At 37.2% G+C, this 17,451-nt stretch overlaps 1 pseudogene; it reads left to right on the forward strand.

The window, feature by feature from the left end:
- Positions 1-2,347: 2,347 nt before the first annotated feature.
- LOC102489857 (V-type proton ATPase subunit E 1 pseudogene) lies at positions 2,348-2,972 on the forward strand (annotated as a pseudogene).
- The last annotated feature ends 14,479 nt before the right edge of the window (positions 2,973-17,451 follow it).

Consider the following 17,451-nt stretch of genomic DNA (forward strand, 5'->3'; position numbering starts at 1 on the left):
CAAATAATAGGGAAGTAACAGAACCTGTAATAAAACCTGATTCCAAAGTTGATGTTTTCATGACTGCATTTTGTAACATTTTTATAAAGACATGATTAGCCTTTTCCAAGAAGCAAGTGAAAATAAGTATTTTTCTTAAAAATCCAGAGCTATACATTGGAAATGGTATTAAAAAAAAGGAAAAAATATTCATTTTAGATGACATTTTCACCTTGTAACCCACGTATGTTGGTATAGAACAAGTATCAAATGGTAAAGAAAATGCACAGAACTCTGTATGTGAAGTTGGAGTGTGGGCCAGACAGCCAGAGCCAACGTCAAAGCCTATGTTTGGGGTTCAATTAGGCTAAGTCATGATGTATTTTTCATTTTTCTATGCAAAACTGTGTCACAACTTTCCCGACAACCTAGTCGCTCACAGTTAATAACGATATCTCCCTGTCCAAGTTTCCTTGGGTCTCATCTTCATTCTGAAGTGCAATGGAACTGCAGATTATCTGTCACTCATAGATATTCTACCCTATGGACAACTCTGCAACTGACATTTGGGAGACTGCAGGGTGGGAAAGGTGGTCATCACAGGGCCAGTTTCATGGTCTGCAACTTATAATGTCACACAGGAATTTATGCTCACAAGGATCTTGCCATCATTGGAATATTCTGCTGTTGGCATCTTTAAATTCTTGATTTTTTTTTTAAAGGGGCTGCATATTTTCATTTAGATTGTGCCCTGAAGGTTGTGTGGCTGGTCCTGGGTATCTGAAGTTTTTGTATCATATATTTTATTTTGTTTAATTGACTTAAGCTTTATTCACACTAAACACTGCAGCTAAGGAGTAGTATATATAGGAATGAAAAAGAAGAAAGATAACCCTTAGCTGTCTATGCAGTACTGCCCAGTGTTCAACCATCCATACTACATACTACATCCCATTTCATCCCTTTAATCCATGTATGCTAAAGGTGGAAAAATGCCTTAATCTTCATCAAACTGATACTGCCACTTTACAGTTAATCGATTCAGTTCAGTGAAGCTGGCTCAAGCAGTGAAAAAAGATTCAATTAAGCCATTTTTCCTTTGGTTCTAAAGACTGCCTGTCATGCACAGAAATACAATCTGATGAGAGAGTCTTCATGCTTGATGGGATATCTTCTGGAGGTGATCGAGTGCTACCAGTTGGAGTCTGAACATGCCAAGCTGCTTAAACCACTTACTTCTGTTTCATAGTCTCTAAAGTGCTGAAATATAGTACTATATGCCCAATTAAACATCTATTTCTGGGATAATTTTAATTTAAAGGGTATTGGAAACTTTATTCTAACTTAGTTTTTCTTAAACTTTCTAATACAAGAACCACTTCAGCAGAGCGAAAGATGTGTTGCTTCTTGCCTACCAATACCATTTAAATAGCCATGGAATGAGGACAACCAGGTGGTGTAGTGGTTAAGACCCTGTACTTTCACATGGCAAACTGCCCTTCAAGTCCTGTCAGTTTGAGAATCATGCCAGGCATGTGGATATGGAGAAGGGATGTTGGAACTGCCATCACCCCCACCCCCCCGCCACCAGGGAGTGATCTCTCACTTTCCCTTTTACTCTCTCTCTCTCTCTCTGGTGAGCACACATGCACTATGGCAAAAAGATTAAATATAATAATAATAAATAACCATGAAACATACATTTTCACAGCCTATTATAATTAAATTTAAACTTTATATTGTAATACATGTAACCTGTTTTCCTCCGGAAAATGTATAATAAATTTTAAAAACATATTTATTTGTGTTTTTATACTTGCCGTCTGACTATCTTGAGGATCTTTAAGGAAATTCTCAGAATTCCAATCCAAATAGGGACAGGATATTCCTTGGATGCTCTGGATTGAATCTCTGAAATGATGCAGGTTTAAAAATCTCAGTCACTGCCTCAAAAGAGGCTTTCTCTACTAGATATGTCAGCGGAATATATATAGTAAAGGCTGCTATACAATAAGAAGATAATAGGCACCAGAAACTGGGTATTATCTCATTTAATTAAAAATAACTCTGTAAGTACCATTACAAACTGCAGTGGGTACACCCAAAGGTGAGTCTTTAACATTAAGAAAAAAAATTCGAAGCTTGTCACATACAATTAGATGATATAATCCTCTTCATTGGAGGGTAACTGAAATCTGTGACTTGTTTTTAACTGATAAAATGTAACGAAATGGATGCCCTGTCATTCCCTTGATTAGGTTAGAGCAGATGTCACTCCTATGATTATATTATTTAAGACTCTCCTCCTGTCGGCTTCGCCAAACCTCAGCTCCGACCAGTTGCTCAGCGGCCTAGCGTCTCTTTCACCATGGCCCTCAGCAATACTGACATGCAAAAGCAGATTAAGCACATGATGGCTTTCATTGAGCAAAAAGTCAATAAGAAAGCAGAAGAAATAGATGCAAAGGCAGAAGAAGAGTTCAGCATTGAGAGCGGGCTCAAAGATTGAAGATTATGGAATACTATGAGAGGAAAGAAAAGCAAATTGAGCAGCAGAAGACAATTCAGATGTCTAATTTGATAAATCAAGCAAGGCTCAAGGTCCTCAGAGCAAGAGATGACCTTACTACGGACCTTCTGATGAGGCAAAGCAGAGGCTCAGCAAAGTGGTGAAAGATACATGCAGGTACCAGGTGCTGCTGGATGAACTGGTCCTCCAGGGCTTGTACCAGTTATTGGAACCCTGAATGGTTCACTGCAGGAAACAAGACTTCCCTCTGGTAAAGGCTGCAATGCAAAAAGCCATCCCTGTGTACAAGATGGCCAGCAAAAAGGACGTTCATGTCCAGATGGATCACGAGGCATTCTTGCCTGAGGACATAAAATGCCGGAAGTCCAAGGAGCCTTGTTTGGTGCAAATGCCAATAGGAAGTTTTTGGACTAAGTCTTGGGGAGGTGGAGTCCATCTCCTCCTCTACCATGGAAGTTTCTGATGATCTGAGGAGACAAGGTCATCTACATACCTTCTCTTTTGGTGTTTGAATACTGTTCTGTATTTCCCTGTGGGTCTCCTGGCAGCCAGTGTCCTTGGTGTAGTAGTTGGTAATGCTGGGAGAATGTTCCCTTTAACGTGATCAGGAACCTACCTCTAGTTCACCCCAACAGAACACAACCTGGAGCTGTCCTGTAGCATGATGGTGAGAGGATCAGCTGGTGGTTGCCTGGACATCACTGAGCCCTCTGTTATTCCTGGGCTCAGTGATCTGGTCTGCAGGAGCATCTGTTTCTCTCCTTCTAAGTCTCTGCTCTGAGGCTTCAGGGGCATGTAGGGCATGCATCCTTCCAGCAGTAGTTGCTTCCCTGTTACCTGTGCAGGCCTAGAAGTTTTCCTCATCTGTAAAAGTGATTTAATGTCTAAACCACAAATCTGCTTTATTTATTAAAACAAAAGATATATGTGGAAAAAAAGAAGACTTTACCTTAGTGGTCTGGCAGGTGCATGGTGGTTAAGGTGCTGGAATCCCCCATGGCCAACTATGGTTCAAGTCTTGGACCTGATGGCTTGCTCTCTCTTGTTCTCTCTCCTCTCATCAAATTAAATAATAATAATAATAAATACAATAAAATATATAAATATTTACAAAGACTCTGTTTTAGAATAATGGGGTTGGTTTCTTCTTGATGACTTGATAAAGTAAGTGGCCATGTTGAAGAAGGCCACTTGGCAAGAACTTATGAACAGACTTTAGAAACCGCAGGACCTGAGGAGAGTCAACAGTCAGCAGCCAGCAAATACCCAAAGCTCTCAGTCGTACAACCTCAAAGAAATTAATCCCAGCCACCTCAGTGAGCTTGAAAGTGTATCAGTACTTAGTTATGCCTTTATAGTAGATAAGCATGCAGTCCAGTCAACTCCTTGATTTCAGTCTCGTATGACAGCTAAGCTGTGCCCATTCTCCTGTCTTACAGAAATTGGGAGATGATACATGGGTGTTGTAAGTCATTAAGCTGTTAATTTGTTATCCATCAATACTAAGATACCAATACTACGATACCAAGATAATGTATCCTTCTATTCTGCAGTAGGACCTAGATACCAGAAAGGATAAGCATCCTCAGCCACTTATCTTTCCAGTATCTCTGTTTACTTCTTCTATTTTTCTTTACATAGTCACTGAAGTCTTGCCTCTTCACCTGAAATCCCAGTTTCTGAATTTCTTCTTGTCTTGCTTTCTCTCCAGCTTACCAATTGGAAGTTGTTCTTTATAAGATATTACCCTCCACTACTACTCTCCAAGACCATCTGTTGAATGCAGATCTAGGACTAAGCTTTGGGTGCTGGTATATAACCTTTTGATTTAGCCAAAATCTGAAACTCTTTCAGGTACTTTTAAAAATAATTATTATTTAATTTTATTTATTATTTTTTAATTTGACCAGAGAGACAGAGAGGGAAAGTGAGAAAGCCAGCTGGTCTAAGACTCAAACCATGATTGGCCATGTGGGAGTCCAGGGCCTTAATCACCATGCCATCCTGGTCCCTCCCTCAAGTATTTTTTTAATTGCTTATACAAATTTCAAGTTTCTGAATACAACTTCTGTTCCAAGTTGCAAAAGTTGAACAGAACTATCTTACAGAGTTTCTTTTCTGGCAAGAAAAGACATTCAAAATAGAGTGGCTTCGGAACCAACAGTTAGCATAATGGCTATGTCGCTGGACTCCCACATGGTTGACCGCAGTTCGAGTCCCAGACTTGGTGGCTTAAACTCACGCTGGGCACATGTGCGTGCGTGCCCAAGATACCGAGAGGAGAATGGAGGAGAAGGGATTGCGGCATGGCTACTATGTGTCTGGTGAGCACACATGCCCTATAGCAAAAAAACCCTCTCCAAAAAAAAAAAAAAAATAGAGTTGCTTTGAAGTTTCCCTACCTCTACTGACAGAGGTGGTAGTTTTTTTAATTGTTTTATTGTTGCAGTTTTATAGAAGGAACAAAATCTATCATATACCATTAAAAAGTTATGTATATGTTCCACCAATCCAAAATTTGATGTGAAGCGTCAATACTTTGTGAGGCTAGGCATGGAAATGGAGCTTCTGAAGAAGTAGTTCAGATTAAAGGAAGCCATAAGAAGGTCCTGATCCAATAGTAGTGTCTTGAGAGGAGCAGAACCAGAGAGTTCACTCTCTCTTCTCTGTGATCACATAAAGATGAGGTCCTGTGAGCACAGAGGCAGAGGTGGTCATATACAAGCCAGGGAGAGCCCTCCCCAGAAACTAAATCTCCCAGAAACTTAACCTTGTACTTTCCACCTTCTAGAACAATGAGAAAATCAACTTCTGTTGCTCAATCTACATAGTCTGTGGCATTTTCTCTTTGTGTCAGGCCTAGCATACTAGTACATATACCTAACATAAAAAAAGAATCCTTTACAATTAATTAACAAAAAATTATTTCTGCTTTGACATTAAGGCAGAAATACACAAAGCTTATTACATCAAATTAGCTGAAAATCTTCCCAGAGTACCATTCCATTTGGATACTTACTTAATGAATCTGGGGAGGAACCCAAAAATCTGTATTTTAAGAAGTACTAAAGTATGCTGGGTGATTCATTCTGGTGCCGAGATGCTTGGATTATACATTGAGAAGAACCTCTCTAAGTATTTTTATCTATGTATCTCTAATGAATTGTGATGACAGACTAGGGATCAATTCTAAGTCAAGCACATACTTACTTATTATTTAAGAATAAAAATGGTATTTATTTAGGACTTACAACTTTCTGAATGTATATAAGGATCTATGTTCAAATATAATAATTGAAATTCTTTGTCCGACAATTTTAAACAATAAAAACGGTGTTATTTTTCTTGATTTTTCTGCTCCATTTGCAAGATTTGTTTTTGTCCCCCAAATAAAATACCACAGGAATACTCCTTTTCATGCTTATTTTACACAGTGTGTATATGTTTAGCATTAAGGTAAGGCATCCTAGATTTAGGAAACTAAATAAGAAACAGATGTGGGCAAATTAGTTCTATCAAAAACACAGCCTACCTTCATTTCTACTATACAGAGACCCATGTCGGAACCCCTGTTGTGGCTATATTCTCTCAACAGAAGTTTCATTGGGATTTTTTCCTAGTAATGAAACTCAAGCCAGGAAGTTTTCAAATTGCCAATACTCCTACAAAGACTATGGCTTCTTTTATGCAAGTGTTACTTGAAAATACCTGTCCCATTTAAACGATTGCTAGGGAGGCACCAAGTGATACAAATTTTTGAACCCTGCTGCCTATATTATACCCCTTCTGGTGCCCAGCGTGATACTCCACAGTAAATATATAAGCTATTTGCTAAAGTATAAGTGCAAATTCTCCAAAATTTATTATTTACTAAATCCTGGGGTTCCCAGAGCATTCCCTGTATATATCCTTCAAATCTTGATTTTGTAGATTCTCAGCAGAGAGGGCATTAAGACCAACTTGATGGAAACTCAATTTTTTTTTTTTTCTAAAAAGTGGCAGCTTCCAGGTCATAATGAAACCAAAAGTCATCATTTTTTAAGCGTAAATTTCCCACTGGATGAAGAATTACAACTATCTGGGACCACAGATGGCATAATGTGACATCACTGGACTCCCATATGGCTGACCATGGTTCGAGTTCTGGACTGGGCTGCTTGAAATTCATGTCTGCTGAGGGCATGTGTGAATGTGCCCAAAATACCAAGAAGGAAATAGAAGATAAGAGGTTGTGGCATGGCCATCCTCCTTGAAGGGTTCTTACTTTTTATCTCTCTATATATCTCTGGAAAACACACACACCTTATAGCAAAAAAACTCTCTTAAAAAAATGAATTAAAATTATTTTTGTGTCTCTATTTTAAAAGATAAATAGCTTACTTAAGTTGCGTTAAACTGAACTAAATTGGCATAAGGAAGCCTCCACACTCGTGTAATAAATTGAGCCCAAAGCAGTCTCCTTAAATAGTAAACTGTATTCTAGCTTGATGTGCAAGCATGCCATAACTCAACATAAGAGCATGCGCTGAGACTCAGCCAATCAGAGCAGTCCAGTCAGCCAATCACAGGCTACCAACTGATCAAACCATATCTACATAAGGCAAATGCTAACTGCAGGTCAACCAGTTAGGATTTGCATGTCACCTTCCTGTTTCGTTACACTTCATTTTTTTCTGGTTATAAATCTAGGTGCACTGAGGCAGAGCTTCTGTTTCTCTCAAGAATGCAACCTAGATCTAGAATTCATCTCATACCACATGGACTCTTTTAAATTGAACTGATTTAACATTTTTCTTTAAAATAAAAATGCCAGAGGGTGCATGTACAAGAGAGAGAGGGAGAGGGAGAGAGAAAACGAAAGTGAGAAAGCACCTCCCACTCTCCCATGTGGAATGTCACACCTAAATTCCTTCTTTCCCATTGCTCCCTCACTTTAAAGTTTGGGGCACATATGCACACATGCCCAATGTGCTTCTCATACTGATGGGAACCAGGACTCAAACTGCTTGTCCATGTGGGATCCAGTTGCCCCAATCACTGCCCCATGCTGGCTCTAGATTTCTCTTTTTGACAATTGATTAATACATTAACAAGGCAGGAGCTCTGGTAAACTAATGAAATACAGCAGACTCACCAAACTTTAAAGACTATTTCCCCCATAGTAAAAAATCAGGGACTTTATAATTTTTGCCCAGTTTTCAGGATACTGTGTGTGTGCTCACCAGAGAAAGAGAAGGGAGAAAGCACCTCCCAGCAGGGTACGGCCATTCCACAATCACCTCAACTCCATTCTCTTCTCGGGGTTTTGGACATGCATGCCAATGTGCCTGGTGTGTTTTTTAAGTCATAGGGTCCTGGACTGAACTGTGCAGTCAGCCATGTGATATCCTGCAGGCTTAACCACCAACGCACTGACTGGCCCTATAATAATAGCTTTTAAAAAATAGACTTAGGAGTCAGCAGGCAGCGGGGTGTTAAGGTGCTGGACCCCCACATGGCCAACCAGTTAGAGTCTTGGACTCCGATGGTTTAAAAATCTCACTGGGTGCATGTGCATGTGTGCCCAGAATCCCAAGAGGAGAACGGAGGAAAATAGATTGTTATGTGGCCATTCCCCTTGGGGTATGATTTTGTCACTCTCTCTCTCTCTTTTTCTGGCAAATGCACATGCCTTAAGGCAAAAACCTAAAAACAAACAAAAACAAAAACAAAATATAGGCCTTGACAAAACAAATTTGTGGATTGAAACAATGTCCTCATCATTTTCTTTAACTATTAGAGCCTAGTTTTTTTTTTATTTTGAGGTTCTTCTTTGTTTTACCTCTCTCTTCTTAAAAAAAAAAAATTTTAATACTTTAATCAGCTTATCAATATTCATGATTTAGACCTAGTCCTGGCTTTAATTTGTATTTTTTCTAAATTGAACTTTATTATCACTTTTATCATCTAGTCAAATCTATATACTACACAAGGTCCCACATACAGTTTATAATTATTCTACAACTTTACATTAATATCCCAAAGAGAGATTTCTCAGGTCAATTAACGAAAGTCAGTTTGTATTAAAAAAATCTCCCTCCAAATCTGCATAATGATTATTTTAGGTAAATATAATTTTTCATTAACCTATATCTAAATTATAAGAGAACTTCCCACAGTAATGGCAATAAAACAAGCAAATTGAGTTTTAACAATGATAAACTGATTGAGGGGTTCTGTATATGCAAGGTATTGTGGTTAACATTTCTAAGTAGTTATATATCTCTCTGGAGCTACTCTGCCCATCATTTTCCCCCATAATTTTTTTTTTTTGGAGAGATTTTCACTGTAGGGCGCGTGCGCTCGCCAGACAGACAGAGAGAGACATAGAGACAGAAAGCAAGAAATCACCCCCCAGGGGGGATGGCCATGCCGCAATCCCTTCTCCTCCATTCTCCTCTCGGGATCTTGGGCACGCACACACACGCGTCCGGCGTGAGTTTTAAGTCACCGGGTCCGGGACACGAACCGCGGTCGACTACGTGGGAGTCCAGCGACATAGCCATTACGCTAACTGCTGGTTCCCATCCCCACAATTTTCTTAATGAAATATTTTCCTTTTATGTCAACTGATCTAGGGGAAGAAAGGCTACATGATAAAATAAGTGTGAGAAACACTGCTATACTAAAACCGACTGTCTCTGAATTATGTACTTTTAAATTTATCTTGAAATAGATTAAAGCATACCAAAAACATGATGTGTTTCAAACTATTAATGTGCCATTCTGATGCAAAAACTATGGAATTATTTTATCACGCTGCAATTTTTGGTGTATGTACTATTTAGGAAACAGAATTGATTTCCTTTATATTTTTCCAGGTATCTTAGAATATTGAGCATGCTAATATATTTGATAAATTTCCAGTGGGAGAAGAAAATGCAGCAATAACCAAACATATTTAATCATAAATCCCTCTCATGTTTTTATCTATTGCCATTACCCTCTGCCCCTAGAACACTTCGCTTGTTTAGAATAATACTCTGCCATGCACAGTTAAGAAATTCCATTGTAGTCTTTCTCTTCAGAGTGTGAAATACAAAAAAAGTTGTTTTCATTGTCTTAAATTTAAAACTGATGATTTGTTTAATGTTATTATCTACAAGTAATCTGAAAAATAATTTTTAAAAGATTTAGTCACCAAATTCTCAGAAATGCACAATTGTCACAAATAGCCACAACCTGTAAGCTTCTAAGTGACATCATTTATAAATCAACAAGCATGGCTTCCACATGATTAATAATGTTTGCAGAACCATTGCCTTCAAGCCAAGTTAACCACTGAAGAGAGTAAAATGATGCCCAGAAACACAGTGGAAAGAGTATTGGATTCTTTTTACAAATAAATTTTAGTAAGATAGTCTAATCATCCAATCTCAACTCTGAGGTCTAGGCACTTTCAAACTTTCACACTAAGGCTCACAGATTTCAGAATGGTGGAACTTAACGTAAAGATAATTTAAATGGCATGCAGACAGACAGGATGAGCAACAGAGCATGTAACTTGTGTTGGTCAAGAGCTGTGTGCTTACATTAACATTCTGCTCTTGCTGTCTCGAAATTATTTGTAATATTGACTTTAAATCATGTTTCATAAGTGACATTTGCTGGGAAGATGAAGTATGCACTGACAGGGGACAGAGGATGAGCACACACAGGGGCTGCCAGCCTGGCAGGCACTACGCATGTCCAAGTAGGTGACCTGACCATAGGGCATGCACGTCAGAGGCTGTCTAGGGCACCAGTAGCCCTTAGAGGCAGCTTGGACAGGGACCTGAACCCACAGATGGCAACAATGACAGAGAAGCAGCAAGAGCAGCAGTAATAGCAATGGCAACAACAGGGGCAGGAATAATGGAACATGGGCTGGCCATTCCTTTCTGAGCCTGTCCCTGTCTTACTTGCACCAATATTAGTTCTCTAGCCTGAATAGTGAGACAGGAACTACCAGTGCTCAGGCAGGAAGTAAACTTTGTCATTAAATTATGACAAAATAAAATTGTACACATGGACATTGTTGGAAAGTATATCCGGGAGCTATTGCAAGCTATATATTATAATATATATATATATGGGCAGATAAACAGAAATAAAATTTAAAGATTACCACATTTGATAGGGGAAAAAATAACAAAAACATGTCTTTCATTCTGAGGTTTCAAATGAACAAATAACTAATGAGAAAAGAATTTTTAAAGAACATTTTTTTATAATTGAAAATATAACAATAGAAAGAACACACAAGCACTTTGAACTATAAATAAAAAATGAAGCCATTTTAAAAAATAACTCCCACAAGTTGCAGGTAATGCCAGAGGAAACATTAAAATCTCATTGCAAAAAAATGCATCTGGAGTTAAATTTAGACTTGAAGCTGATTTTAGATATTTTAAACATGAAATTGAATCATAAGAGAAGTTTAATATACTTAGGAAAATTTTTCCTAAAGAATAATAGGCTGTAAATATACTAAAATTCATATATTTTTTCAATTTATTTTTATTTTGCTATGGGGAGTGTGTGTTTGCCAGAGAGACAGAGAGAGATAGAGAAACACAAGGTGAGAGATCAACCCCCTGGAAGGGATGGCCATGCAGCAATCCCTTCACCAACATTCTCCTCTTGGGATTTTGGGCATGCACGTGCCTGGCTCAAGTTTCAAGTCAAAGAGACAGGGAGTCAAGCTGTGGTCAAGTACATGGGAGTCCAGTAACATAACCATAAACCATCTGCTGGTTTCCTAAAATTTATATTATGCAATAATTTATCAAAAAGTTATTCCAACTTCAATAACAGGTGAACTGTCATAAAGATTTTTCTCAAAATTAAAAATTGGCAGTGGAGGTTAAGGAGCTAGAATCCCACATAACCAAATACTATTTGAGTCCCAGACCAGGTGGCTTGAAAATTATGCCAGCCACTTGTGCAGGTGTGACCAAAATCCCAGGAGAAGAATGGAAGAGAAGGGATTGAGGCATGGCCATCTCCTCTGGGGGGATGATTTCTTACTTTCCCTCTCTGCCTCTGTCTCTCTGCAGTGAGCGCAGGCAATCCATGGCAAAAACCTATAAACAAACAAACAAACAAACAAAAATTAGAAAAAACTTTTATACTAATTTATAAGCAATCTTACTTTCATTTATATAGTTTAAAAATGAATTTTCTATAGTATCAGCAGGTGGTGTGGTGACTAAGGCACTGGACTCCAACATAGGCAACCATAATTTGAGTCCCAGACCTGGTCATGTGAAAATTATGCCAGGTATATGTGCTTGCATGCCAAAAATCCCAAGAAGAGAAGAGAGAAGGAAAAATTGTGGCGTAGCCATCTTTCCTGTGGGGGTGATTTCTTACCTTCCCTTTCTCTGTCTCTCTCTAGTGATCACATGTGCCCTACGGCAATTCCATTAAAAAAAAAAAAGAATCCACCAAAACTATAAATTTGAGGACCTAATAAATAAACTTTATGAAAACTGGTCAGAAAAATCATGATATCATATTAATAAAACACCATTACATATTACATATGACAAAGTGTATCAGCACATACCATTATCATTATGTAAGTTATGAGATGAAACTTAATTTTTCTGAAATTTTTAAGTTTATGTTGTTACCAGTATATCATTACTATACCTATTATGTTTTATAAACAATAAAATATTTTTATAAATAAATTATATCTTAGCATTTCTTTTTACAGTTTATTTCATTAATAGAGAACACATGTGCATGCATAAGAGAGAAAAAGTCCCTAGCAGGGACTCATCACATTGCAATACCCTTTCCCTGGCCCTCCAGCACCTCAAGTCTTGGGCATGAATATACACACTTGCCATGTTTTCCAGATTGACCAAGGGATCAGAATCTGCAGTTGGCCACATGGTTTACAAGACCGAAGTTTAGTTTGCTATTGACTGCACCATGGGACTGGACCATATTTTACATTTTTTAACTGTACTTCTTACTATTTTTTTTAATAAGAAGCTCCAAATTCTTATTTTACTAGTTCCCATAAAATATACTTGGTCCTGTATAAAGATATCTTGATTCACTTCTTATTCTTGCTATCTTGTTATTTCTTTGACTAATTCTAAACTTACCATATCAAAAACTGAAGTTTTTAACCTGGTGGAAAAGAAAGTAAAGTGTAAAGGAATTTGTACTGGACCCTCTGGTATTCAAATTTTATCTCTACCATTAAGGAGTTGTGAAACTTCAAACAATGGACTAAATATTTTTCAAAACATTACATTTTTCACCTGTAGGTGTTGGATAGTAACTGTATGTTGTAATTCCTAGTTCTGTACCAAATTTAGCACCATGAGAGGTAAAAATTCATTTTTGTATATTGTAAAAGACACTCAGTATCTTTTCCTGGAAAGTTGTTACACACACCAGCATATCTGAGCTAGAACCCATGTTCTTTTGTTTGTTTATTTTTTCTTTTTTTTTAGAGGTTTTTGCTATAGGGCAGGTGTGCTCACCAGAAAGACACAGAGAGACATAGAGACAGAAAGCAAGAAATCACCCCACCCCGGGGGTGGGGAGGATGGCCACACCGCAATCCCTTCTTCTCCATTCTCCTCTCACGATCTTGGGCACGCACGCACATGCACCCAGCATGAGTTTAAGTGACCAGGTCCGGGACTTGTTGGGCGGTCGGCTACATGGGAGTTCGGCGACATAGCCATTGCGCTAACTGCTGGTCCCAGAACCCATGTTTAACCCTGGGTTTTATACCAGTATCTGTCCACTGACGCTTCTTCACATAACATTGTCAACTTGTGACAATTGGAGTTCTTTGGATATTCTTTGACAAATATAAAGACACTACGATTCCTCCAGATTTTAAACTCAGCTTTTAAAATATAAAATGTTCCAGAATGAAATCGATTTTTATATTGCTTATGGATTGCTTTTTTTGGTAGTTTCTAATAAATCAAACTAGAAAGACATTTATGCATATGTGAATTTCCAATCACTACACTATTTCTATATAACCTTTTTTCCCCTTTCATGAATATTTAATTTTCAGAGAAGATACATAAGAAATGAGACTCTACAATCATTCAGTTATTTTCTTTAACAGAACCATACCAAAAATAGAATCTTTTAACCAAAGGTTAGGATATGCTAATTGAATGCTTACTAGAAATAATTTATTACACAGATAATTAATATGGTCATGCAATGCATACTATAGAAAAATTGTATCTTTTCAAAGATGTATAAAAATTTTAAAAGCTTATAGCATTACACAACTTAAAAAGCTTAAATATAGCATAATCACTGAGCTATATTTAGAAAAAAAAGTAATACAAAAGCATTATTCTTTAGCAGTAGTTTGTTCTAATTACTTAATCGTCCATTATCAATGTGAAAATAAGTAGGTTGTATGACTTAACAATTAAGAAAGCCAATCATGGAGCCATGTTTGTAGTTGGTGACATCACTTTCTTGCCAAGAATTATGTTGCTCTGTGGACCAGCAGTTGGCCTAATGGCTATGTCACTGGACTCCCATGTAGCCCACTGCAGTTTGAGTCCCCAACCCAGTGGCTTAAAATTCATGCCCAAGACCCTGAGAGGAGAATGGAGGAGAAGGGATTGTGGTATGGCCATCCCCCTGGGGCTGATTTCTCACTTTCTGTCTCTCTGTCTCTCTCTGTCTTTCTGGCGAGCACGTGCACCCTATAGCAAAAAAAAAAATTTTTTTAAATCAAGGCTAAATCTAAGTAATTCAGCATCCAAGTAAGATTTTCAAAATAAATTGAAAAAAAATGGATGAAAAGTAATGAAAGACATATTAATCCTGTAAAGTATCCATCTGAATAAAACGGAAGAAACTTGTGCCAAAGAATATTATGATGTTTTCAACCTCACAGTTTAAGAAAACAAACAACCTAAAACTTTGAAGAAAAATAGATCATTTAAACAGAATGTGAAATCAGCTACATCAACATAATGTGAGGGAAGAAACATAATGTGAGCTTCATGTTTGCAAGTTTTCAAAAACATACCTAGTACACTTAAAGTAGATCTTCATTCTGGAAGCTGCAAGATGTTCTGAAAAATGAAATGAAAAAGAACTTTAAGTTATTTTAAAAGCAGAGGATCCAATGAGAGGAGGTAAATAGAATTCACAAGATGATGGTGACTGTAAATCCTAACAAAAGAGCTGATGATTAGGTCAAGAGAACACAAAGTCCAGATCTAAACAGGAAGTTTCACATTTCCAAGAGGTATGCATTAATAGAAAAGAAATTTGACATATTAGTTCTTTTCAATAATTTGGAAAAATAATGATGGAAAGCTATTTGATAATGATTATGTGGATAGTAATGTCTTTGTTTTGACTGATATGCAAGGTAGTTCTTCCAGAAAAAGAAAGTAATATACTGTAAAGGTATATGTGATTCAATGTAATTTAGGTACCAGCAGTTGGCTTAATGTCTATGCTGTTGGACTCCCATGTAGTTGACTGTGTTTCATGTCCCGGACCCAGTGGCTTAAACTCATGCCAGGCGCGTGTGCATGCATGCCCAAGATCCCAAGACAATGGAGGAGAAGGGATTGCTGGGTGGCCATCCTCCCTGGGGGGTGATTTCTCGCTTTCTTTCTCTCTGTCTCTCTCTGTCTTTCTGGGAAGCACGTGCATCCTATAGCAAAAAACCTCTCCAAAAATAAAGTAATATAAACAAGATTATGATAATAAATAAAATAACTTAGGATAAATTGGTAACAGGTTAAAAAAAGATAGAAAGAAACAAGAAATGCTGGAAAATGAGTGATGTCCTCATGGAAAAAAATGGCAATAATGTAATAAATAATATTTTATGGATGATAACTTTTCAGTATCATTATAGACATAACAACATAAACCCTAAATGTTGAAGTTACCAAATTTAATGTGCTAATTGTGAAAGTATTAGGTTAGCAGATTAAGCTCAGGAGAGTAACACTAGAAAGCTACATTGTCAGTGTCAATTTCATGACATCAAAAGATAATATCAAGGTTTTCAAAAAATAATTTGAAGTGTCTGTCTCTGAAAAATAGAAATGACACTAGGAAATAATAGCATTAGTGGTCACTAGTTTCCTTTACAGAACTAGTAGCACCCTATGACTTTGTTTAAGCTGTGGGGATAAACATATTACCTTGATAAAATTAAGAATTACATTTCAGGGGCCAGCAGGTGTCATGGAGGTTAAGGCAACTGGATTCCCACATAGCCAACCACAGTTAGAATCCTAGACCTGTGACTTGAAAATCACTCCAGGTGTATGTGTATGAGTGTCCAAAATCCCGAGAGAAGAATGGAGAATAGATTGCATGTGGCCATTTTCCCAAGGAATGATTTCTCGATTTTGGAGCCTCTCTCAACCTCTTTCTGTCTTTATCCAGCAAGCATACATGCCCTATGGCAATGATAATAATAATAACAATGTGATAAAATAAATTTTAAAAAGAATCAAATTTCAAAACAAAATAGTGATATCATGCAAAACATTTAACATAGTTGTGTCCAATTGCAGTTAGAATATTTAAAAATATCTATTCTAGTTCTAGCCTAGTGGTGTGATCCTTAGCAAAATTAACTGCAGTGCTAGACGCAAAATAACCAACCGTAGATTAAGAAACAAGCCAGGTATGTGCACATGTGCCCCAATTCTGAAAAGCTGGATGATTGGGAAAAGGGGATTATGATACAAAGAGACTATCATGAATAAAAATTTTTTAAAGTAAATTTTAAACTAATCTATTTTCTTTTCTTTCTTTCTTTCTCTCTTTTTCTTTCTTTCTTTCTTTCTTTCTTTCTTTCTTTCTTTCTTTCTTTCTTTCTTTCTTTCTTTCTCTCTTCTCTTTCTTTCTTTTTCTTTCATTTCTTTAAGTAGATTTTTGCCATAGAGTGTGTGCATTCACTGAAGAGAGATAGATGTAGAGAGAGGAAAAGTGGTAAGTCACCCCTCAGAGGTGATGGCTACATCACAATCCCTTCTCCTGTATTCTCTCAGGATTTTGGCACCCACACACATGCACTGGTGTGACTTTCAAGCCACGGTGTCCTGGATTTGAAATGTTGTTGGATATGTTGGTGTCAACACTTTAACCACTACTCTACCTGCTGGCCCTTAAGCAAATCTACTTTAAATGTCTGAGAAATTTTTAACTCTGGATGATTTTTATGTCGCTCAGAAAATTTATGAAACATTTTTTCTTTCATTCATTATTGTTTGATTGAGAAGTATAGACTAATTTAACTCAAACTAAAGAGCATTCTTATGCACATTGCAGAATCAATAAAATAAGTGGTGCAATGCCTACTCTTTTACATCATCTGCATGAGTGCTTCTTATATCACCAGAGACTCTAGTTAAATGCAGATTCTGACTGGGAAGTTCTGAGTCAGAATCCACGATTCTGCATTACAAACTCTTAGGAGGTATTGATCTCAGTGGCTAACGGACTGTGCATTAAGTATAAAGGCAGTTCAACATAATTTTTCCTCTCCATCACTGCATATAATTAAAACATAAATATATTGATTCCCTTTCAAAAGGGCTTGAAAAAAAAAACTAACACATTTTGGGAATTTCAGATTAAATGACATGAACTGCAGAATTCTGGGGAATTTCAAGATGTGCATGTAGATTATGCATCTCCAAGATAGGACTAGAACACACCAGCTTCTAAATTTTCTTGGCTACATGATCTTCTTATTTATTTTATTTTTCCAAAAAAAGATGATCAATCCTATTAAAAGATGGGAGATTGAGTTGGAAAAAAAAAAACACTCTCTAAAGATGACACACAAATAGCTAAAAGGCATATGAAAAATGCTCAACATCCCTCATTGTAAGAGAAATGCAGATCAAAACAACAATGAGATACCACCTAAC

The sequence above is a fragment of the Tupaia chinensis genome, unplaced genomic scaffold (assembly GCF_000334495.1).
Source record: "Tupaia chinensis unplaced genomic scaffold, TupChi_1.0 Scaffold000174_1, whole genome shotgun sequence".
In the NCBI taxonomy this organism is placed as follows: Eukaryota; Metazoa; Chordata; class Mammalia; order Scandentia; family Tupaiidae; genus Tupaia; species Tupaia belangeri.